Source organism: Canis lupus, chromosome 17 (assembly GCF_011100685.1).
Source record: "Canis lupus familiaris isolate Mischka breed German Shepherd chromosome 17, alternate assembly UU_Cfam_GSD_1.0, whole genome shotgun sequence".
Lineage (NCBI taxonomy): Eukaryota > Metazoa > Chordata > Mammalia > Carnivora > Canidae > Canis > Canis lupus.
Genome location: NC_049238.1, coordinates 43,460,587 through 43,488,101, shown reverse-complemented (window position 1 = coordinate 43,488,101; position 27,515 = coordinate 43,460,587).

Sequence of the window (27,515 nt, the reverse complement as noted above, 5' to 3'; positions counted from 1 at the left end):
CTAATCCCCTCCACTTCCTTGATTATGTATTTTCTGGCTAGTCAATCCTGTTTTGATTTTCCTCCCTTCTTAACTCACAATCTAGTACTTACTAGCTTTTATTATTCACTGTTACTTCCTCTGTGGTATTTTTGTCCAATGACCTGATTACTAACCTTTTTTAGAGTAGAGGACTTTGTCTTATATATCTTCTGTTTCAACATGATCCTTAGCAAGTAGATTTTACTTTGCAATACATGCTGATTTGTTAACAAAATTCTTCTGATACAGTTTTTCATGATATCAAATAATGCACAGGCAAAATGTATGGCAATATGAATGGGTCATGAATGGGTAGGACTGCCAGATTTTGTAAATAAAAATACAAAACTTAAGTTTGAAATTTAGACAAACAAAGATGATTTTTAGCATAAGTATGCCTCATGCAATATTTGGGATATACGTACAGTAAAATAGTATTTTGTTTTCTGAAATTTAAATTTAATTGAACATGCTGTATTTTATTTGGCAATCTTTTTCATAGATCTCAGAACTATTTTCCAAAACTTCATTTTTCAAACCTTCATTTACAGGGTCATCTGAACATATTATACTGATAGAAATTACTATAGTATTTCACTGTATCTTAACAGTGTGTTTTATTTATTTATTTACTTATTTATTTATTCATTCATTCATTCATTCATGAGAGACATAGAGAGAAAGGCAGAGACCTAGGCAAAGGGAGAAGCAGGCTTCCTGTGGGGAGCCCAATGTGGGACTCAATCCCAGGGCCCCAGGATCATGCCCTGAGCTGAAGGCAGACACTCAACCACTGAGCACCTCAGGCGTTCCTGCGGTGTGATTTTGTACAAAATACCTTAACTCTCTCAGATTTACTTGACTCATCAACCATCTAATGATGGTTGTAATTGCCCAAGCAGGTAAATCATTTCTCATTTTAATGTAAATACTTAGTAGGATTATACACATATCGTGATCTTTAATATACTTGTAAGCTGGTCATTTAGAAGATCTAAGCTATTACAATTAAAATATGTACATACTATATATTATATTTCAGGCTTATGATGGATACTGTTAAGGTATATTTATGTCCTCAGGAAGCTTAACAAAGTGGTGAGATTTTATTTTATTTATTTATTTTTTAAGATTTTATTTATTTGAGAGAGAGCATAAGGAGGGGTGAGAGGTAGAGTGAGAAGGAGAAGCAGAATCCCTGCTGAGCAGGGAGCCCAATATGGGATTGATCCCAGGACCCTGCGATCGTTACCTGAGCCAAAGGCAGATGCTTAACTGATCCATTAGGCATCCCCAAAGTGATAAGCTTTTAAATCTATAATATCTAGTCTAAGAAATTGGTCATTGATAAATCTTAGAGCTCCTGTGCCCACTAGCCACAGAGTTTTTAACCAAGTCAGCTGATGAAGAACAGTGAAAAGCCAGACCTTAGGTATTTCCTTGGATTAGGTACCCTCTGATCAGACAGGTCCCACTACTGTGTTTTCCATGCCACCATCACCATGACCACATGGCTACAGTTAATGAAATTAGACTCTGGTGTCAATTGTCTAAGTTGGTCTCATTAGCAGAGAACAAGGAATATAGGCAAGACGTAGTCTGAGAGTTTTAGTTTTTCCAAATCTTTATTAAAATAAGTAATAATGTTCTGATGTTAAAAACTTATTCATTAGTTAACAGGTATCTGCTAACAAGAGTGAGTCCTTATGAAATTGCAATTTAGAAAACAGATTCCTGGAAGGATTCTAGGTGCATCAATAAAATTAATGCATATGCACCAAAGACAAAATTTGCTACCCATCATTATTTTTTCAAAGCTCTTTCTGTCCCAGAAAAATGGGGACTGGTTTGGTTAAATCCTATGAGAAAAGAAAGTTCATCAATTCTAACTTGTATTTGACTTGATGCCCACATACTGCCTTAAACTTGCTTTCAGTTTCTGAATTCATGCTCATGACTGCAAATATGAACTCTGTCATTTTGGTACATGTGACCCATCTTTACAGGAATAAATGGTCCTACTTTGTGCTTTACTTGACTTGCAAGGAGGCCTATAATGGTTTGAAGGTCTGAAAAGTATCCTGTGTTCAAACTGTGAGCCTTTAGTAAATAATTAATGAGGATTTCTTAACTATTTTCAATTATTCTCCAGTCTAGAGAAAGTTTTTGGCTGGTTTCTTAGGGTTTGAAAGTTTCTTCACACTGTTTTAAATCATGTATTTATTCTCTGTCGGTGAACTAACCATTATTTTCTTCTATTTTTTTATTCTGACGTCCTATATGCTTCTCTTGGGATGTACTTGTCAACTCCCTTCCATGATATCTTTCTAAATGTGTGCATTTGTTAATGTAAAAATATTTGCTACCCAAATATGTTGTTTTCTCTTTTCTCTCACCATATTTTTAAGACTTTTCAAATTATAAGACTATACCAAGTCAAGCAATAGATATGGCCATGCCTTCTCATTTAAGAAACAGTTACCTGTAAGCACTTATCTTAATATAATTACACTTTGTGACATGTGTATTTGTTCATAGCAAAAACTTGCTGGAAAAAATTTATTTTCCCACCATTCCTTAAATTGAAAGTAGCCCCAAAGTTGATGTTTTGAAAATAAAGGAAAACAAAAACAAAAACAAGACTCTTAACTCTTGGCAATTAAAGAAGTATGAAATAAAAGAGAATGGAAAAGAGTAAAGGGTGTGTTACCAACATAGAAGAGAGAGATTCAACTTGACACTTACCAAAAATCCTAAATGAAAAAGGCCAAAAAAATCAATATAATTTCAAAAATTAATTTTAAAGAGGTATGATTTACATACAGTAAAATCCACCCATTTTAACAAGTGTGGTTGAGGATGTAAAGAAAAGAGAACCCTTCTTTTTGTATGTTTTATATTTTTGTCTATGTATTTGTCTATGTATTTTATTTTATCTATGTATTTCATGTTTTTGGCATAAATGTAAAAGATATTTTGAAAATATAAATTTATAATTTCCTCACTAGTATATAGAAACACTATTATTACATATTGATTTTAAATCTTATAAGTAGGAATGCCTGGGTGGCTCAGTGGTTGAATATCTGCCTTCAGTTCAGAGTGTGATCCTGGAGTCCAGGGATCGAGTCCCACATTAGGCTCCCATGAATAAATAAATAAAATCTTTTACAAAAATAAAAAAAATATTATAAGTACACTAAGCTCTACTAGTTCTGGTAGCATTGATATAAACACTTTAGGATTTTCTATTTATTTTTGCAAATAAAGAAGGTTTTACTTCCTGTACTATTTTCATTTCTTTTTCTTTTTTCTTTTTGTACATGTCTTATGTACTGATTAAAACTCCCATACAATCTTGAATAGAAATGGTAATGAGGAAACTTCTTGATTTGTTCCAGTAAGCTCTGTAGTTAAGTCCTCTAACTCATTCCTGATATCAACTATTTGCTTCTTTAAAAAAATAAAAAAATAAAAAAATCAAAAAAAAAAATAAAAAAATAAAAAATCAATCTGCCTAGAAAATTTTCAACTTTTAATGATCTTTTCAAACAGCTAGCCACTGATTTCATAGATAATCTACATTATCTACATTATTATCCTGTTCTCTAATTAATTCCTACTTTTAATCTTCAATATTTTCTTTCTTCATTTGGGTTATAGTTATTCATCTTTTCCTAGTTTTTTTTTTTTTTTCTTAAGAGAGAGAGACAATGAGAAGGGGAGTGAGTATGGCAGATGGAAAAGGGAGAGAGAGAGAATCTCAAGCAGGTTCTGTACCCAATGTGGAACCAGACAAGGGGCTCAATCTCTTAACCCTGAGATCATGACATTGAGCCGAAAAGAAGAGCCAGACACTTAACTGACTGAGCCACTCATGAATCCCTTTTTCTAGGTTCCTAAGTTAAAATCTTAGATAACTGATTTTAGACTTTTATTTTTTTCTAACATAAACACTGTAGATATGAATTTTCCTTTAGCACCACTTAAATTGCATTATACATATTTTCCTATTTTGTGTTGTCATTTTATTTTAACTTCAAATTATTTTCTTATTTTCCTCATGAATTTGTCTTTGACTCACAGATTATGCAGATGTGTGTTAATTTCTAAATATTGGGAATTTTACAGAGTTTTTCTATGATTTTTTTTTCTAGTTAATACCACTTAGTAAAGAAACATGCTCTTTTTATTTAAATAATTTTAAATTTAAGATATTTTTATGGATAGACTATGTCTTTCTTAATGAGTTTTCCTTGTGAACTAAAAAAGAATGTGCACTATGTTATTATCTTTAAATGGCAACTAAGCAAAATTGTTCAGTAGTGTTGTTCAAGTCTTTTAGATACATACTGATTTCCTATCCACTTGCTCAATCAGTAAGTAAACTACAAGAGTAGTGTTTAAATTTTAAACTATACTGCTTGTTTATTCATTTTTCCCTGCTATGTTAGTGTTTTTATGCTATGTTGATAAATGCATAAAATTTAAGATTGGTACATCTTTTAAATTAATTGCTCCTTTATCATTACAAAATATTCCTTCTTATCCCTGGTAACCTTTCCTGTTGTCAAGTCTACTTTGACTCATGGTAATATAATTACTCATATGTTCCTTAGGTTGCTGTTCTTATTTAAGGTATAATTCTTCCAACTATTTTACTATTAACAAAGCTATATTTATATATTTAAAGTGTGTTCCTTGGTGGAACCATATATTTTGGCCTTGTTTTTTTTAAGTCCTTAAGTCTGTGTTTTTTTAAAATGAAGTATTTAAGTTATTTATATTTAAATAAATTGTTGATATGTTTGGGTTTTTATTTTATATCTTGGTTCTAGATTTTTATTTGTCCCATATATTCTTTATTGCTTTCTTCCCTGACAACTTTTGAGTTAAATACATTATTTTTATATTTCTATATTCAATGTTGGCTAGTTGGCTAAAATCTTATTTTTAGTGAGTGCTATAGGATTTCTGGTATATATATTTATCTCTATCTTAATATTATACCACTTCCCATATCATATAAAAACCTGAAAACAATATATTTCTAGTTCTTCCTTCTAACAATTTTCTTAACATCTGAATCAAAGGCTACAATCTCTTATCTTCTTAGTTACCAGGCAGTCACTTTCTTAAAAAGTTTCCCTCCTTACTTCTTCTTGAAACCTTCTGGGGATGCCCACATTAATCCTGAGTCCCTTGTTCTTGTTATTAAACAGGTATGCTGTATTATGGACCTTGGGAGAAGAATCACTTCTTATTGTTTTTATTCCTGCTGGTACCTCTAGTTTTTACCCATCAGTGTAGTTCTGATAATGCAGAAAAGTGTGTCAGATTCTAGTATTTTCATTCCATTCAGTCCTTTGTGGTGGTGGTGTTAGTTTTATATTTATTTAACAAGCATTTTTAAATTTGAGAAGTAATTCACACACTATAAAATTGACCATTTTAAAATGTACAATTCAATGGTTTTTAGTATATTTAAAATGTTGTTCATTGATGATTATTAGCTAATTCTTGAACATTTTGATTATTCTTCTCCCCCTATAAGACCCCGTACCCATTAGCAATAAGTATTCTTAACCTACTTCCACTCAGGCCTTGACAACCACTAATCTCTTTTCTGTCTCTATGAATTCTGTACAGTTCGTATAAATGAAATTATATCACATGTAGCATTTTGTGTCTAGCTTATGTTATGTAGTATATTTTCAAGGTTCATCCATGTGGTAGCAAAAAAGGGTACTTCTTTCCTTTTAATGGCTGAAAAATATTCCACTGTATGAACTGTAATCAGAGTAGATTGTGGAAAAATCCATAGTAATCTGTTTTTGGTGAATATTTTTTACTTCACAACTTGTATAATACAGAAGAAATGAGGCTACATGAATTCTGCAGCTAGATTATAAGTATGCCATATTTTTTTGCCCTTGCTTTAGGGATGCTTGCTCTTAAAAATCAGCCACCATCCTATAAAGAAGCCAAGTGTCCACAGGAGAAATATTCATTTCCAGTGTGGCAACACTGAGAGGCCACATAAAAGGAGTTCTGGCCAACTCAGCTAAGACTTTAGCTGATGTTTAGCACTGACTGTCAGACAAGACAATAAAGGTGTTTCCAGATGATTAAAATCAAGACTGAGTAATCTCCAGCCTTTGAGGTTTCCAAAATGAGGTTCCAGACTGTGAATGGAAGCAAGCCATCTATACTGTTCTCTCTGTAATATCTGACTTGGGAATGCAACAAAACATAATAAATGTAATATAATAAAATGTTTTATATTTCTAAATTTGCTGTTGATTGTTATACAGCAACAATATCTTGAGAATCTTGTCTTCTTTTTTTGCAGTAATCATTAGTGCATATCCTTCCAAATGAAAAAGAAAGTTTATGTTTACAAAAAAGTCGCTTCACCGCCAGAAACTTAGGAGTAAAAAGCAATGTTAGCAACTTTAAAGGAAAAGGAAGAAACGTTAAGGGAAGAAATAACAGGGTAACAAGAAACTAGCTAGAAATAAGGAAGGTGGAAATTTAACTTCTAGGGGATTCTAGCTTCCTCAGAAACTTTTAAAAACATTTTCACTCTTTGGCATTCATTGGTATGGTATAGAATTATTATTAATCCATTGTTTAATTTTATCTATTCATGTCACAGTACAATTTCTGTCCATCTGAATTTTTTGTATATACATGCACACACATCCTCTCTGCTTTTTTTACACCATTATTCTGACCACTACCTCTATTACATACATAATATTCCTCTCAAAAAAGGCAAAGACAAGCTAAAAACCTCAGGCTTTAGTGAGTATGTCCCCAAATGGCTACTAATCTGATTGAGAAACTATGAATGGAAAGATAACTTCGTATTAAAAAATGAGGTAAGAAAAAAAGGGCAGAAGACTGGATGGGTGGACTTTAGAAATATTTCTGTAACACAAGGTTAAAAAAAAGCTCAATAAAAACTCAGTCTTTAACACACAAAAAAATCTGAGATATATTGATCTAAGTGTAGATAGACATATTTGAAATCAATATCAGTTCCCTTACACATAGCCCCAGAAACTCACAGATCTAGGAGGAATTTGAAAGCCAAAACCACTGAGTTAATCTATCCAGTCCTGTCTGGCTCCAATACTCACTGTATGGCAATTACTAATACATAAGAGAATAGGTTGAAGTGCACATGAACTTGGTTGAAGTCTTGCAAATGAGCAGAATAGTCATTAGTATGCTTAATATACTTTAAGTAAGAGAATAATTTTAAATTCCAAAATATGTGCCCATCCATGTCATAATATCTCAGTGATGAATACCATCCAATAGAAATGGCACAATTGATACTAAATCTAGCAGGCATCACAAGCCTCTTTTAATCAATCTCCATTTCTTCTCTAACAAGCTTAACTTTCTGCTGTGACATAGATTTAAGAGACAGTGCTGAATTCCAGTGAGGCAGTTGTCATAGTCCCTTGTGGTAGTCTAGTCTGTAACAGGGACTGGATAGAAAGGTGGTTATGTAGAATAGAATCCAGTCCAATAACTATTCAAATGGTACTAGTTAACAGAGGACCATCAATCTGAGTGATGTTTCTGAACATTTGTCTCAGGGATGCAGCCTCTACCCTGTCCTGTCCACATCAATGATTTAGACAACCATATATAAATGTGTCAGAAGAACAAATAGGTTAGATGACAGAATGAGGATTCAAAAGTCCCTAACAAGCTGGGGACTTGTTATAATTCCAATGACATATATTTTAACAAGAATTTGCTTGATCTGTTGAATTCAATTACTATAAAGACAAGAGCAGATATATCTTAGCAGATAAAAATCACTACAGATTTTTAGGAGTAGTAAATACAGTGTAAATTAGCACAGTGATATGGCCATCTCAAAACCACTTTTGGTGTTCATGTCCAATTTTGAACAACTCTTAAGGATGCAACAAAGGATAAAGGAGTAAATGGAGTTTTATAATAAAAATTATGTAATGGTATTAACATAATAAATAGTATCTATAAAATAGAATTCCACATAGCACTGAAAACTCATTAAATAAAGCTACACGCAACAGTATTAATGAATCTCAGGAATATAATATTAGTAAAAAATTCAAATTATAGAAGAATGGAATATAATTGAATTTATACAGCTTTTCAAATTGTCAAAACTGTAATATATTAACGATAAGTATATATGTATTTATTTTTTAAAAAGAATGATAATCACATACTAAAGACCAGTAGATGCTTCTGAGTGAGAATGGAGTAAATAGTATTACAAAAGCATACACTAAATGTAAAAATACATTTTTAAAAACCCTGTGGTTGATTAATACGTTTCACTGAAATGTTACCTTTTATTTCTTACAAATATTTAATAAATATACTTTTGCCACTTTTAATATATGGTAGAGACAATTATAAAAATAATTGGTAAAACCTTAGGACATCTAGAAATCTTATTGTATGATTTAATGATTAAATACTCTTTTGGGGCAAGAGTTTTGTTAGAATTATTTCACTACAGTTAATGGGAGCTTATTTTAAGCAACTTATTTTCATAACAAGAGTTACCAAGTTACTTTCATAACATGATTTTGTTAGCCTCCAAAATCTTGTAGAAATGCAATAGGACTCAGGATACTGTGCATGTCTCAGTATCCAGTGAACATAGTATCCTTGAAATACTCAGGATATATTGTTCCTACTCTAGATTTCCTCCACTGCAAGCTCTAGCTGATTTCTGCCTCTGCTAACCTTACATACTATATACCTGGTTCTGCATGCCCTCTCACCCCAATCTAGACACACCTAGAGAAAGCTTCTGATCGACTGGGAGGACACTGTCCAATATGAATTGTCCCTGAAAAAAGGCTACTTCCTAGATTTTGGGCAATCAGCAGAGCTTCTTTCAAGTCAACCCCTGTCCTTATTCTACTTATTAAACACAATCATCTTGTTTTTCACAAAAGTGAATTGCAAATATGGCTGTCATTCAAAGAGTCATGTCCTGCCATAAGGATACATATATTAGCTATTAGGAAAAAATGATCTACATGATCATTCTTTTAATCTTGAAATTTAATAACTATCACTCTTCCAAGGCTAGTGTCATGCATTATCCATCAATGTGTTGTTATGACTCCTATTATCATATATAGTGTTCTATGAATACATAATCTTAGTTCTTGGTAAATTTAAGAGTTAATAAATGAACATTTAACCAAGTGAAGAATTCATTTAGTTAAGGAAGATTATTATATTTGGAAATTATTAGTAATTAATGTATCAACCCCTTCTTTGTTTTTGAAGAATGGTCCATTTCATGACCACAAAGAACTCGACATACAAAGAACTGCCTGGACAAACTGTTTTATTACCGGGACACAGTATCAGGGACACAGTATCAAGGAAGGAAAAACCAAATTCTGCAGGACAGTCTAAAGAGCATCAGATCAGTTTTCCCAAGACATTTTTTCATCCTGAACCAAAAAAAAAAAAAAAAAAAAACACTATACTAATAGGAAAGCTCATCTGCAGGTCAATTACAGACAGCATAGCTAAAATACTATGTAGTTTGGAGACAGCAATGCAGAAGTATATTTCTATCATAGCATTTTTTTAAAAATTTAATTTTCATAAATTTTGTTGTATTATGTATTTAATTATGTATGTGTTTTCTGGGCCTTGGGATTTTAAGTAATCTTGCAGATAAGAAATTTAACCAAATTTCTTTCCTTTCTTTCTCTCTTCAGTTCATACTTAAAAAACATCAGGATAAATATTTTCCAGTGGGCTATAAGTGGACAGAACTCCTGCCAGTTAGTTTCTGAGACTTGGCTGTCAGAGCAATACCTCAAATTTTACATTGTCAAAACCGATTTTGTTTTGCTTGTCACAACCTCCTCCACTGAAATCCCATTCAATTTAATAACTTCAGGGTTCTGATGTCTTACTAGAAGACAATTATCATGTTGCTCTAATTCCTCAGAAAAAGATCAATCTTTAATACTCATACATGATGGTTTCAGTGAGATGGCACACTATCTAGTACAGAGAAGGGACTAACCATGGAAACTATTCAGAGATGCAGATACTGATACTTGGGTATTAGTGAGATATATACTAGTGTGATGATTAAAATTAATCATCATCATTTTAATTTTTATGAATTGTGGGTAAGTGTTATTGCCTGGAAGGGGGCTGAATCTACAGGCGGGTGTCATGACATTTCTGTTCTGAGGACAAGAGATGGGCTGGTAGAAGCTCAAAAACAAGCAGAGTTTTAGCAACAGTTTCTCAAAAACTTGAGTTTCATATGAAGCGATATAAAGAAAAAATACTTTTATATCATGAATTTAGTTTATATACAATGATTTTCAAGATTATTGCTGTACAATTATAGGAATGTTTTTAGACATAGTATCAAGTACCACCCCTTTTTTCCATCTGATTTCTATGTATCCTTATGATAAATTGAAAAAAGTCAGTTGAGACAAATTTAAAAATTCTTCAGATATTGATAAACAGATAAACATATGATAGAGATTTGGATAGTATGATAATGTGGCATAGTGATGAGACCAAAATGGACTCTACTGCTACCGCTAGAGAGAATTTGTTCTGCATAACATTTATTTCATCAGCTATTTAAGAAATATAACTTCTTTTATCATCTGAAGCAATGGATATCCCAGAGCCCCAGAAAATAAGGAAAAAGACTTGCAGGTTTGCCTCTAGAAAGGTTGATTACCACCTAGATATAGAGAAATGAAAGAGAACCTTGGAAATTTTAATAATATGTGTTGGAGAGAGAGAGGGAGGGAGGGAAGACTATATATTTTGGAGGGGAAGATTCTTCCTGTTACAATGGTTACCTGGATTACATAAAATAGGCAGGAACTTAAAGGTATATTGACAAGTATTCTATGCTGCAGAAGATAGACCTATAATAAAGAAATGAGAGGGGAGGTCAGGAAGAGGTCAGCTTATCAGCCAACACAATTTCCTTTTATTTTCCTCTCTATTAATAAAATTTATCTCATTTTTCAAAACCTATTTTATTTCACTGATTTATTGAAGGGTTTTTGATTATCTTAGACTCTGTCTTCAAATACTGATACAAGATCACCTTAATACTGCACTTACCATTACATTTATGAGAAGTTACTACATCTACTGTAAGCCTGCTGTAAGACAGAGAAGCCCCCACTGAGTATGATCAACTTTTGTGCTTACATTTTTATTTTTATATTCATATTTAGAAACTTAAGGGTCTATTGAACAAAAGGATGAAGATACCCTTAGCTCCAGAAAGGAAGAATAATTACATACTGATTTGGATATTCCCAGTTTATGCACAATAAAGCCCCAAGGAGATGTAGGCAAAAGCCCTTATCAGAGAAACATGGAACTTACTGATAAAAAGTCCTTACTCTGATCTCTACTTTGTATCTAAAGCTCACATTGGTTGCTTGTCTTGTTTCTGAAATATTTCTTCTTTATCACCAGGGTGTGAGGACCAATTCTACACCTTGAGGGTATCAGAAAATGAAAGCAAGAATACTAGCTTAATTTTCTGGACAGATTGACTTTATTAAATAAACTAAGCAAACAACAAAAAGTGTTCTATTAAAGCTAAAATGGGTTTAAAAGAACATTAAAAGGTAAAAGAACAAAAATATAAACTTTCCTAATTATCAAATTTCAAAAAATAAATGACCAAAGAAACATATCATAGAATAACACAATTCTAAATTAAAATTGACAGAGGGGTACCCGGGTGGCTCAGTCAGTTAAGCATCTACCTTTGGCTCAGGCCATGATCCCAAGGTCCCTGTTTAGGGACCTGCTCAGTGGGGAGTCTGCTTCTCCCTCTGCCTCTGCTCCTCCCTCTGCTTGTGCACACATGTGCACATATGCTCTTTCTCTCTCATTTTTTTAAATAAATAAATAAAATTTAAAAAATTAGGCAGAATGAAAATAAATAATAGCCCTTTTATCTGCAAATGTGAATGGAATTACCTACTATGAAGAAAAAAGGTTTTCAATGTGGATCACACACACAAAAAAAGACAACTATATGGAGTATATGAACATACCTCTACCAACTATTTTTCTTTCTCATTAAACTTTTGTTTTAATGGGTCTCAAAATTCTGTGACAGATTTTTGTTCAAGTTGTTTCCATTAAAAAGTACTGATTTTAAAAACTAATAACTTAAAACTGCCACACACGCAAAAAAAAAAAAAAAACAAAAACAAAAACAACAAATGGTCCACAAAACATTCTCCTTTCCTTCTGAAGATTTTACGATGCATTCTTATCATTAACCGTCTTTTACTATTAAACTTAAATGGCCAATTGACACAAACAGTTCTGAGACCGTTCTTCCACCACTGATTAAGACTGAGGTGGCAGGTATTGGGGATAATATTCATTTAGCCTTCTGAGCTTTCTGGGCAGACTTGGTGACTTTGCCAGCTCCAGCTGCCTTCTTGTCCACTGCTTTGATGACACCCACAGCAACCGTCTGTCTCATGTCACGAACAGCAAAACGGCCCAGAGGAGGATAGTCAGAGAAGCTCTTAACACACATAGGTTTGCCAGGAACCATATCAACAATGGCAGCATCCCCAGATTTCAAGAACTTGGGACCATCTTCCAGCTTCTTTCCAGAACGACGATCTATCTTTTCCTTCAGCTCAGCAAACTTGCAAGCAGTGTGAGCTGTGTGACAATCCAGCACAGGTGCATATCCAGCACTGATTTGGCCTGGATGGTTCAGGATAATCACCTGAGCTGTGAAGCCAGCTGCTTCCATTGGTGGGTCATTTTTGCTGTCACCAGCCACGTTGCCACGATGAACATCTTTGACAGATACGTTCTTGACATTGAAGCCCACATTGTCCCCAGGAAGAGCCTCACTCAAAGCTTCATGGTGCATTTCAACAGACTTTACTTCAGTTGTAACATTGACTGGAGCAAAGGTGACCACCATACCAGGCTTAAGAACACCAGTCTCCACTCGACCCACTGGGACAGTACCAATACCACCAATTTTGTAGACGTCTTGGAGAGGCAGATGCAAGGGCTTATCAGTTGGACAAGTTGGTGGCAGAATGCAATCCAGGGCTTCAAGCAGTGTGGTTCCGCTGGCATTCCCATCTTTACGGGTGACTTTCCATCCCTTGAACCAAGGCATGTTAGCACTTGGCTCCAGCATGTTGTCACCATTCCAACCAGAAATCGGCACAAATGCTACTGTGTTGGGGTCGTAGCCAATTTTCTTAATGTAGGTGCTGACTTCCTTAACGATTTCCTCGTATGTCTTCTGGCTGTAGGGTGGTTCAGTGGAACCCATTTTGTTAACACCAACAATTAGTTGTTTTACACCCAGTGTGTAAGCCGGAAGGGCATGCTCACGGGTCTGCCCATTCTTGGAGATACCTGCTTCAAATTCACCAACCAGCAGCAACAATCAGGACAGCACAGTCAGCCTGAGATGTGCCTATAATCATGTTTTTGATAAAGTCTCTGTGTCCTGGAGCATCAATGATGGTCACAGAATACTTGCTGGTCTCGAATTTCCACAAGGAGATATCAATGGAGATACCACGTTCACGTTCAGCTTTCAGTTTTTCCAAGACCCAGGCATACTTGAAGGAGCCTTTTCCCATCTCAGCAGCCTCCTTCTCAAATTTTTTGATAGTTCTTTTGTCGATCCCACCACATTTGTAGATCAGATGGCCAGTAGTGGTAGACTTGCCCAAATCTACGTGTCCAATGATGATGATGTTGATGTGAGTCTTCTCCTTTCCCATTTTGGTTTAGGTTTAGCGGTGGTTTTCATGACACCTGTGTTCTGGCGGCAAACCCGTTGTGAAAAAGCCTCTACCAACTATTTTAAAAAGCTAAAATTAAAGGGATGAGCAAAATATACCACTCAAACTGAAATCATAATAAATTATGGACAGCCATTGTGATATTAAACAAAGTAGAATTCAAACCATAAAGCATTAATGTTATTAAAATGAAACTTTTTAATGACTTTTTTTTTTACAATGGAGAAATAATGAATATATACCAAATAACGCAGTACTCACTTTTTCACTTTTATAAAGCAAAACTTACCAGGGATGCAATCGGACATAAAGAAATTTGCTAATAATAGAAGATATTAATATTTCACTCTCAGTACAGGACAGACTAAATAGAGTTATATGATTATATATTAAACTTTAGTCACTGATTATAGAGAATATACATCTTCTTAAATGTGTATGGAGGAACCACAACAATTGATCATGCATCATACTGCAAACAGAAAGATTTATAAAGTAAAATTACTAGAACAGTGAGATTTCGATGCAATAAAAGTAGACATTACTAACAAAATTTAAAAATACAAACTAGATATTTAATAGCTTTATATTAATCTTTGTTAAGAGAGAAAATTGAACTTTGACAGAATTTTAAAGTTTTTTAAAAAAATTTGTTGCTATTTTAAAAGGAGCGGGGGAAATTTTATTATATCCTCTAACTTACTATTATTTGTGTATATGAAGGTTATTGATTTACATATGCTAACTTTATAATTTGCTACATTATTGGATTCTTGAATTGAGTTAGGTTTATCATTGATTCCTAGTGTTTTCAAGCACATTATCATATAAACTATAAAGAGAAATAAATTTATTTTCCTCTAATATGAAGGTGTACCTTTGATTTCTAGCCATTGTCTAATTATATTGACTAAAACAATATTGACAGTAATAGAAATATCTTGCCTTGTCCTAATCATAGAGTTGTTGAAATAGAATTAGAGGTATCAATGTAAAGTCATGAACTTTAATATATATAGAGAGCTAGATATAAAAATGGATGAAAATGTCTTGAATATGTACAGACATACATATCAGTGTATATGTGTATGCACATGCCCATGGGACTGCCAGGTGTGTATCAAGGCTGGAGCACGGACCTAAAAAGGAAAAGAGCACTCTAAAATTTATGGGTAATCAAAGACTATAAGAAGCCAGTTTGAAGGGACTCCCATGGGCAGATATGTATGTATATATATTAATATTATTTGCAGTATGATGCATGATTTAAGTAAATGTATATATATATATATATCATCATATATATCAAAAATAAATAAATAAATAAATAAATTTTAAAAAATCATATATATCAGTCTCAATATATCTATATGCCAATGCATATCTAAGACTATATATAAGAAGATGTATGTTCTGTGTATGTATATGTGTATATTTAACTGTAAATATATATGTGTGTGTGTGTGTGTGTGTGTGTATATATATATATATATATATATATAAAGAAAGAAAGATAGAGAAGAAAGCTGTTCTTTACCATAAAGATTAAGAATTAATGTAGAGGGATGCTTGCATGGCTCAGGGGTTGAGTTTTTGTCTTTGGCCAAGGCATGATCCCAGGATTGGGGATCGAGTCCCAAGTCGGGCTCCTTGCAGGGAGTCTGCTTCTCCCTCTGCCTATGTCTCTGCATCTCTCTCTCTCTCTCTCTCTCTGTCTCTTATGAATAAATAAATAAAATCTTAAAAAAAAGAATTAATGTAGCAAAATGATTAAATTAGAAAATTAGCACTTGAAAAACAGCATAATAATATAAAGCAAGAGTCATCAATAGATGCTGAAATTGATGAATGAAAGTTCACGGACTAACAAGATATTTATATACTCTCAAAATACCTCATCACAAGTTACATATTAATTACAAAGAGCAAAATACTTACTTTACAGTAGAGAAAAATAGTTAAAAATCACTTTTTAACCAAGTGATCAACATCAACATTTCCAGCTGTAACCATTAGCAGCATATGCCTCCTGATATGAAACAGTGAGAAAAATTTAGCTTCATTGCTGTGTTTTCACAGCCAAATGTGCATATTCTGAGTCTATCCAGTAGAAAATATTAGACAAGCCAAAATTAAGAGATAATCTACAAAATAACTATCCTGTTAAAAATATCTGTCTGTCAAAAAATATCAGTCTGACCAGATGCCTTCAGAGGTGAAGTCTACCAAACATTTAAAGAATTAATACCTATTTATCTCAAACTATTCCAAAAAATAGAAAAGAAAAGAAAACTTCCAAATTCATTTCAGCACTACCTTGATACCAAAAACAGATAGACAACACTAAAAATGAGAACTACAGGCCAATATCCCTGATGAACATAGAAAAAAGTCATAAGAAAATACTAGCAAACTGAATCCAATAATACAGTAAAAAAATAATTTACCATGATCAAGTAGGATTTATTCCTGGGTTGTAAGGGTGGTTCAGTATTTACAAATCATTCAATGTGATAAATCACATTAATAAAATGAAGGATAAGAACCATATGACTATTTCAATAGATGCAGGAAAAGCACTTGACAAAGTACAACATTCATTCATGATAAAAACCCTCAACAAAGTAGGTTTAGAGGAAACATATCATAGCATAATAAAGGCCATATATGAAAAACTCACAACTAATATTATCCTCAATGGGGAAAAACTGATAGCTTTTGCTCCATGGTCAGGAACAAGACTACTTTTATTAAACATAGTGCTGTAAGTCTTAGCCATAGCAATCAGACAACAAAAAAGAAATAAAAGACATCCAAATCAGCAAGGGAAAGTAAAATTTTCACTATTCGCAGATGACATGATACTTTATATAGAAAACCTGAAACATTACACCAAAAAACTGCTAAAACTGATAAATTCTGTAAAGTCACAGGATACAAAATCAATGTACAGAAATCTGTTGCATTTCTGTACATCAAAGGTGAAGCATCAGAAAGAGAAATTAAGCAATCAATCCCATTTACAACTGCAACAAAAACAATAAAATACCGAGGAATAAACTGAACCAAAGAGGTGAAAGATCTGTACTCTGAAAAATATAAAAATCTGATGAAAGAAACTGAAGATGATATAAAATAATGGAAAGACAGTCCATGCTCATGGATTGGAAGAATAAATATTATTAAAATGTCTATAATACCCAAAGCAATCTACATACTTAATGCAATCACTATCAAAATACCAACAACATTTCTCACAGAGCCAGAACAAACAATCTTAAAATTTGTGTGGAACCACAAAAGACCCCAAAGGGCCAAAGCTGGAGGCATCACAATTCCAGACTTCAAGTTATATTACAAAGCTGTACTAATCAAACAGTAGGGTACTAGTACAAAGACAGCTACATAGATCAACAGAACAGAATAAAAAACCGAGAAATAATTCACAATTGTATAGTTAGTCCTTGACAAAGTAGGAAAGAATATCTAATAGGAAAAAGACAGTCTTTTCAACAAATGATGTTAGGTGAACTGCACAGCAACATGCAAAAGAATGAAACTGGCCCACTTTCTTACACCATACACAAAAGAAAAATTCAAAATGGATTAAAGACTGAAATACGAGATCTGCAACCATAAAAATCCTAGAAGATAACACAGGCAGTAATTTCTTTGTCATCGGCCCTAGCAACTTCTTTCTAGATATGTCTCCTGAGGGAGGGAAACAAAAGGAAAAAATAAACTATTGGGTTTATATTAAAATAAAAAGTTTCTGCACAACAAAGGGAATAATGAACAAAATTAAAAGGCAACCTATGAAATGGGAGAACATATTTGCAAATGACATATCTGAGAAAGGTTAGTATCCAAAATACATAAAGAACTTACCAAGCTGCACACCCAAAAAAGGAAAAATCTAATTTAAAACATGGGAAGACGACATACAGACACAACAGACACAAGAAAAGATGCTCAACATCACTCATTATTAGGAATTGTAAATGAAAACTACAATGAGATATAACCCCACACCTGTCGGAATGTCTAAAATAAAAAAAAAATCAAGAAACAGATGTTGTTATTTATTGGCTCTACATGAAATAGCTGAGGATGTTAGATATAAGATCTTGGTTTTGACAAAGTCAAAAAATATTTGATATATCTGTATAATACACAATTCTATACTGTTCATGTGTGTGGCTCTCTGATTCATTTAAAATGTGTTTGCCTGATTCACAGTATATCACAATAACCCAATTTAAAATAATACGTGAAGATTATGGACTTTTACATTTTGTTTGCAGAGAAATTCATACAGTAATCCGCTACAAGAGGGAGAAATTCAAGTGGAATAATTTAATCAAGGAATACCATGTCTAGTACTGGCTTTGGTAAGTACTCTAATCCTCATTTCCTTCATCTATCAAATGATAGATAATATCTACTTACTTTCATCATCAAGTGAGCATTCCATAAGCTAAGGACAAAGAGGGGCTAAACATGTAATGTCATAAGAATGAAACATCTAGTGTATTTGACAGGAAGTGAACATACCAAGTATTAATCATTATCCTTTTGATCACTAAACAAATAGTTACCAAGTTGAACTTGTCCCACACAATGTGCTAGACTCTGGTGTTAACACAAAACAGATACAATCATTGCTGTCATTGAGCTTACTATCTTCTGGGCCAGTGAGAGAAAATAATAACAATAATAACAAATAAAATTTAAGATAAATGAATATATTGTCAAAATTATGAATATGATAAATGCCATGAAAATAATAGAATTTTATGGGAACAGAGACAATATCTTCAGGGAGATATGGTATAACTACAGCATGTTTTGCATGCCAGATAGAGAACTTTAAATTTGATGGACCTGTGATCAGGGTCCTTTTCAATTCCTATGTAGGATAACAAGGTTTATGGGTTTCAATGTCTTCTGTAAAATAAGAGATTTGAGGTAATTTCCCGAATACATCTAGCTCTAGAATCCTCTGGCTTTAACACAAGTAATCAAGCATGAAAGACTTTGGAGGCAGGTGGATCAGATGTGTATTCTGTTGATAGGTGGTAGTGGCAGTGACAGGTGGAGCATACATGAAAATGCTAGGAAATTGGTTGTCTGTAAGGAGGATGCTGGGAGACTAAATAAGGAGATATATGGGGATTAAATGAGATCATGTATGTAGAAGTTCTTTGAAAAAGAAAACACAGTGGCCTGTACAAGTGTGTCATTATTTGTAAAGCTGACCCTCTTGTAGTACATATAAATAGATGAGCATCTTAGAGTTTTTCGACTCTATAGATCTTTACAAAACAAGGAATTGTTTTTAAAGAGAAGAAAAATAGTACGTTAGGGCTTTGAAATCTGCAAGCTAAGTGGGCTATAATTAGGCTTAGTCCTTCAGACTGAAATTCTCAAGGGCCAGAGCTGGATTAAAATCTCTAGCAAAGTAGAAAGGTGCAGTTAGAAATAGGATATTCTGTTCTATTCTATTCTATTCTATTCTATTCTATTCTATTCTATTCTATTCTATTCTATTCTATCCTTTCTTATCCTATCCTATCCTATCCTATCCTATCCTATCCTATCCTATCTTATCCTATCCTATCCTACTATTTATATTATTTATAGTGGCTATTATGCATTGTTTTAGAATGATTCTAATTTCAGTGAACATAATTATCTTTTTTAAAGAGTTTGATGAGGCTTTAAAAATAGCATCAAGGTAAAATTGCACATATTTAAGGTGTAAAATTTTATATGTTTTGTTATGTTTTGACGTATATAGGTACTTATAAAACCAGTACCACAACAAAATAATGAACATATTCATTACTTTCTAAAGTTTACTGGTGTCTCCTTGTAATCTCTTCCTCACTTTCCCTCCCCTTGACTCCCATGACCATTAGCATGCTTTCCATCAATACATATTAGTTTGGAGTTTTCAGATTTTTTATAGATGAAGTCATACAGTATGATTTCTTACATTATCTGGCTTATTTCTCTCAACATAATTATTGTGAGATTTATCTGTTTTGTTTTATATATTAATAGTTCATTCCTTTTATAATGCTGAGTAGTATTCCATTCCATGGACATATTATAAACTTTTTATCCATTTATCTGTTGATGGAGAATTTGAGTTTTTCTATAGTTTTGCTCTTACAAATAATGCTGCTCTATGTGTATAAATTTTTGTAGGGACATATGTTTTCTCTTAGGCAACTATGCAGAAGTGCAAAGGCTAGGTCATATAGTAGGTGTATATTCAACTTTTTATGGCACTGACAAATTGTCAGTTGTACCATTTTACATTCCCCTTTAGATGTATATAAGAGCTCTTCCCGTCACCAGCATATGGTTATGATGAACAACTAAAATGTTAGTCATTCTAATAGGTATGTTGTTAAATCTTTGTGATTTTTGTTTCTGAATTTTATTTTCCTAATAACTAATTATGTTGATCCCCTTTTCATATGTGTATTTACTATCCAAATATCTTATTTGGTGAAGTGTCTATTCAAATCTTTTTTTTTAAAGTTTGCATTATTTTTTAAAGATTTTATTTATTTATTCATGAGAGACACACAGAGGGAGAGGCAGAGACACAGGCAGAGGGAGAAGCAGGCTCCATGCAGGGAGCCTGATGTAGGACTCTATTCTGGGACCCCAGGATCACGCCCTGGGCAGAAGGCAGGCGCTAAACCGCTGAGGCACCCAGGGATCCCTATATTCAAATCTTTTGTCCATTTTCTTATTGAGCTACTTATGATTATTGCATTCTGAAACTTCTTTATATATTTGGGGTATGAGTTATCTTCTGTATGACTTTCAAATCATTTCTCCCAGTCTAAAGGCTATATTTTCATTCTCTCAGCAGCATCTTTCAGAGAGTAAAGGTTGTAAATCCTTATTTAGCCTCATTTATCAATGTATTTTTTAGGGTTCTTATGTTCTATATCAAAAAAATCGTTTTCTAAATTTATAGTTTTCCTCCATATTTCTTCTAAGTGTTAAATTTACAACTATGATCCATTTTGAGATAATTTTTGGTACATAGGGCAAATTAAGAATCAACATTCTTTTTTGTATAGAGGTATCCAATTTTCCCAGTTCCATTTGTTGATAGTAATCTAATTTGAAATTTTAAGTAACATTAAAGGAGGCCATTGACTTTTTTGTTGTTGTTTATCAAAGTGAGGATAGTGTAGAAAGTGTTGAAATATACTAGTCTGTTTATGGCAGAAATGTCTGTTTATGGCATGTAACTATTTACTAACATTCACAACTAAATGAAAAAGTGGCCACTATTTTAATTATTTTTAATGTTTCTTCTTTCTGGATCTGTAGTGTAGATGGTCTATTTGTTTAAAATGGACATTTCTATAATTGCCCAGATCTAAAGCACTATTAAGTCTATAAATCTTACTCTTTTTTTTTTTAATTTGGTAAACCTTAATAGCAAAACCAATCATTTCATTTGTTAGTTCCTTTTGCTAATTCGTTCATTCAACCAAGAGACAAAATCATCATTATATGTCTAGTAGGCATTGGGTTAAAAAAAAAAAGGAGGTTATTTCAAATAGTACAACTGCTAGGAGAACAGGCAGGAGTAAGAGATGTGGCTCAAATCATTCAGACTTTCTAGAGATCATTCAACTGACCTCTCATATCTCAGATATGAGATTGAAACTAGATAGTATGTACAGGGCTTAATGCATTACCTGACACAGTCAGAACTCAATCAGGAGGAGCTATATTTATTTCAATTAATAGATTTCAAAGATATTGGATATCTTAGCAGAGTCCCTGGAATAAACATGGTACCAGGGTAAAAATGAGTAAAATATCATAGTAGATACAATGTTTAAAATAAATATTATTTTCCTGGTTATAAATAATATCCCTAATGATGAGACCTTTAATGTGCCCAAGTGGCCAGAAGGTGTCCACTCATATATCAGTGATGTTCTGGAACGAGTCTACAATACATCATGGATTGATATTTGAATATGAAGAACTGAACAGAAGATTATAGGAGATTATATTGGAAAGTAAAGAAGAATAGATCTTTATTTTAATAATTCCATTCCTTAAGTAGGAAAAAATAGTAAAATATCTTCTTTATTTTATTTTACTTATATATTCATGAAAGACACAGTTAGGGAGAGGCAGAGACACAGGCAGAGGGAGAAGCAGGATCCATGCAGGGAGCCAGATGTGGGACTCGATCCCAGGTCACCAGGATCACATGCTGGGCTGAAGGTAGTGCTAAACAGCTGAGCCACCCGGGCTGCCTGTAAAAGGTCTTCTTAATTCCCTTTAACCCTAAGACACTTTAGAAAAATTCAAAGATAAGTGGTATATTCAATTCAAAGAATTTCTACGTTTTCTTAGGTTTCATTAGAAATAATTTATATATGGATGATAATAATACCTCTTTTTTTATAATACCTCTTTTTTGAGGTAGTGTGTATATATATGTGTGTGTGTGTAGATATATATGTGTGTGTGTAGATATATATACATCCTGGTTCATTAAAACGAATAGATCTGCCATTGTAAAGAACAGAAGAAACATCCACCCCTTGTGCTCTTAAGTCTATTTTTAACACTTCTAGTATCATAAGAAATCATTTCAGAATAAAAATGCTCCTAGTACTGAAAATTTCCTTCATAAAAGTATTTCTGGAGTTACCAGATTCTTCATCATCATCATGAACTTTAAACGCATTTATATTTAAATATCACAAGAACATTGCTCCATAGGTACTATTTATCATTTTCCATGGGAAGAGACTCAAAAATCAGAGTTTCATTAACTTACTCAAGATCACAAATTAACAAAACCAGTAATCAGACCTAGGAAGTGTCATTACAGAGTATTTATGTTCAACCATCCTGATAGCCAATAGAAATCAATTAAGAATGGCTTCAAGTTTGACTAAAGGTTAAATAGAGAAAAATCAAAGCAGAACTGGGGTGATAATATGGTATGGCATGGCATGGCATGGCATGGCATGATGTGGCCTATTCTCTGAAAATCTATAATTTTTCATATATCCCCGCAAGAAGCATGGTTGATCCCCATTATATAAACTGAATATTATTTTCTATTATTATCATTCTGAGGTCTTGGAGTTAGAAAATTTACTAAGTCAAAAAGTAAAAAAAAAAAAAAAAAAAAAAAAAAAAATTTAGTAACTGTGACTATTGCCCTTTCCTTAGTATTGATATTTTAGACATTGATGGAGAGGAATGAATGTAAGTTCCAATCTCAATAAGTCCTCAGAAGTTTTTATCTTTTCCCAAAAACACATCATCTGATACTATAGAGGTGTCTGCTGGCACATTCATGGGTTAGCCAGAAACATACCTTTCGACTAAGAGGCTGGTAATTCTGTGGGTTTTAGGAGTAAAGCCAGTGTTCCAGCCTGAAAGTTATTAGGAACTCTTACTCACATTTCAAATCAATTCTTCATATGGCCTTCTTCAGGTTACTGTTAGCCCTGGCTCTACAGCATTATGCAGCATTTACCTTTCAAGCTTCATTCTTGGCAGTTTTTCTGGGTCAGTTTCAAAGGTGATATCATCTACAACTTATATGATTCCATGACCTCAAACGTCTCATTACTGACATCTATGTGGATTCTGAAACTTTGACCTGTAATTATACATGGGAAGAAGACTAACTTCTGAGCTTTGTGAACCACATTATATAAGATCCTGATGCAAAAAAAGAAAAAAAAAAAAAAAAGAGATCCTGAGGCTGCCAATCATAATACATAGTACCTTAGTGTTGATGAGGCAGTAGGGACCATTTCTTATCAAAGCAAGATAATAAACAAAAATTCAACCTTAGCGTTTGCAATTCAAATAACCCATTCACTACCATCTGGACAACACCCTATAATGTTCTCTGAGGCAAAATATTCTTACAAAATTATTTGTGCAAAATAATACAATCCACCTTTTCTGTCAAGAAAAGCCTTTCTTAGTAATGTGCTGCTCCAAATAAAAAGTAAATATAACTAGATAAAAGCATTTTTTGTCCCTTCTTTTATCAATTCATCTTTCCCCACCCCTTTCTATTCATGTTTAGGAAGCATACATACAGCCTGAAGTAATTGTTACCTTATGCATTTACCATCTTAAAACCATACAGCAATGAGTTATACATTTCTATTAGTCCCAGTATCTATATCTCCCTGTTAATGGTACATGCAAAACTACACTCATTGCTCCATAAGATTGATTATAGATGGAAATGACATGTGTCATTTCCAGGCTGAGGCAGTGAAAACCCCAGTGTTACTCTTTTTTCCTTTGTGTTGGGGGCTGTGGAAACATTATGCTGAGATGGCTGAACCTGCAGATCAAAGTGGCTTGCAATGTTTTGTTATTGCATGGAGGAGGGCTGCCACGGAGATTCAATTGGATCCACACTGGACTCTGCATAAGCAGAATACACTTTGGTTGTGTTGCGCCCCTGAGATATAGCTGTGTGTAAATACCAGCAGAATCTTCCAACCTATCCCAAGTAATAAAAGTGGTAAGCATAAGGATGAAGGTTTATGCACTAAAGGTAGTGTAGCAAAACTATTAAAACAACCCTGCTCCCAAAAGCATTATTAAGTTTCAGTAGCAGCCCTGAAGGTGGAGTGCCTACTTGCAGACTTCTTGCTGAGTAGAAAAACAAAACAAAACAAAACAAAACAAACAAACAAAAAACCACATCTATTAGTTAAGTGACTTAGTTGTTTTTGCTTTGTCTTGTATTTTGTAACTCTAAGCATTGCAAACAAACATATACATCCTACTTCATATTACTACATACCAGGATATAACACATAAATGTTTAATCTCGTTACTCACTGGCTCCTTGACTCTTGGCACTTGTGTTCACCCCAACAATGACCCAGGCAAATAACTCCAGTCTTTATTACCATTAGAGGATACACTGGGCTACATGATGGTGACACATCTCTGAAATTCACAAAGTTTTTCCTTACTTTATTTCCTGCTTTAAAACAGTCTTGCTTTATTTTTTCACTATGCTGAAACCATGGAGAACAATTGCTCAACATCTGAAAACTATGCACTACCTGAATAATAATATTCTGCAATGTGGAAGAAAAATCCACATCTACTTTCTTTTATGCCAGACTGATGTGTGCTTTGTTATTTTCACTGGATAAATGTAAGAATTATCAAAGGACAAACTTGCAAAACAAAATAAACTGTTTGTTCCTTTCTTTTTCTGTCTCTGATCCAACAGCTTTTCAGATTTAGTTTCCATTTATTAGAACAGATTGAAATTACTTATTGGAATTTCTTAGCATTCTTTTATAAGCCCAATGAACAGGTGTAATTGTGTTTGGTAGATCAATTCATCCATCGCACCATGCCCTGACAATATGCTAGTTACCAAATAACAGCAAATAGCCTGGTTGTTTAATTATATCAAGTAAATCTATGCTTTTTGATAGAAGTCATCAATTCAAAATGAAATAATAAATCTTACAAGTTGGACAATCTATCCAATTAGTTAGATTTTCTTTTCCCAAACTCACATTTCAAATTAATGGGCATAAATTCACCATCTATACAACCTACTGATAGAATCTTATCAACATAATACATGTCAGTGTCTACATTATTAAAATTCTACCAAAGCCTAAAATGGAGAGGACAGGCATGAAAAATCATTTAACATTAATTCTAATGACAAATTTTTCCATTGCAAGAGGGAAGTTTTCCTAGTATTTTATTTTCACTTCTACAAACAAGAAATACTTTGAAGTATTCTAATCAATCATATGTATATCAGTGTAATACTTCAAAATGCTTTCATTGTTGAGATGCAAAAGTGTACATTTATCTTTCTCTTAACTATAACCTCTTATAGTAAAAAACATTGCACAAAATGCAAAACACACTATCCAACTCAACAAGTGTGTGTTAAGAACTGATTAGTGATCACTACTGAAATTTTTAATGTTCCCCGGTAATCTTGATGCAGTCATCACATATCTAAGTCCATTGAACTCTTCAATTTAATTAAATCCATCAAATCACTTTTATGAAAACATATTCTACTTCTTTACTCCTACTACTCTGTGGACTTTCGATGAACAGTTATGTTTGCTTTACAGAATATGATGTCTTATCTATTCCCTTTTATATAGTAGGCATCTTGAAAGTGCTGAAAAAATAATGAATTGATGTCTTTTTTATGTTAGTATCTGAATAATAAGAAAGAATTTTTAAAAGAGGAATGGGGTATGACTAATGATCCCAATTTCCAGGGATAGCTGTTTAGATTGACGAAGTAAATTGAGGAAGTAAAGATAGAAGAAGCATATTTTTAACATGATTCGTCAAGAATGTTATAGGCTTGGCATGGCATTAATATCCACCATTGTTTTATGTGTTAAGCAAACTCCCTAGCCAGGAATTAATATTCTTCCACTCAAATAATAAGCCCTGAAACATGAGCTAATGTTCATTCATTTGCCTTCAGTACAATGAGAGAATCATCAGATATAAGAAGATTATACGTTCATTTTGTTTATGAGAATTAACTTTTGGTAGAATGAATAAAATTAAAGAAGAACCTAAATTTCCATCAATGGATGAATGGATAAAGAAGATGTCGTATATGTGTGTGTGTGTATAAAATGGAATATTTTTCAGCCATAAAGAGGAGATTGTTTGAAAATATACTAACTGAAATAAGACAGAGAAAGACAAATCCTATATGATCTCACTTATATGAAAATACTAAAAATTTCAAACTCATGAAGACAGAGAGTAGAATGGTGGTTGCCAGGAAAATTGGGGGAACTGCAAAAATGTTAGTCAAAGAATACAAATTTTTAATTATAAGATAAATAAATGCTGGACATCTAATGTGCAGCATGGTGACTACAGTTAACAATACTGTATCAAATATTTAAAAGTTGCTAAGAGAGTAAATGTTAAATGTTCTTATCACAAAAACTCCCCAAGGAGTAATTATGTGAGGTGATGGATATGTAAACTAACCTTATTATGGTAATTATTTACCACATATGTGTATGTGGACAAATCATATGTATATCAAATCAATACAGTGTACACCTTATCCAAGTTATATGTCAATTATATCTCAGTAAAACTGGAGAAAATGAAGGTAAAACAGGGAAAGAAAAGAAAAAGCCTAAAATCATGATAGCAGTTACTTCTGGAAAAAAGTGGACATGAAAAAGATTTCTGTTGTCCTCAGACTGTAAGTAGCACTTAATGAATGTATTCAACTTCTTATAATTTCTCTTATATAGTATTATTTTATCTTTCTAGATTAAATACATGTGTCATATTTTATATAGCATTCTATATTTTTTGTTGATTTTTATTATTTGCATTATTTGCATATTTTTCTTTATGAACTAACAATTTAATATTCAAATTATATTTTTTATTTTTATTTTTTAAAGATTTTATTTATTTATTCATGAGAGAGAGAGAGAGAGGCAGAGACACAAGCAGAGGGAGAAGCAGGCTCCTCTCAGGGAGCCCAATGTGGGACTCGATCCTGGGATTCCAGGATCATGCCCAGAGCCGCAGGCAGACGCTCAATCACTGAGC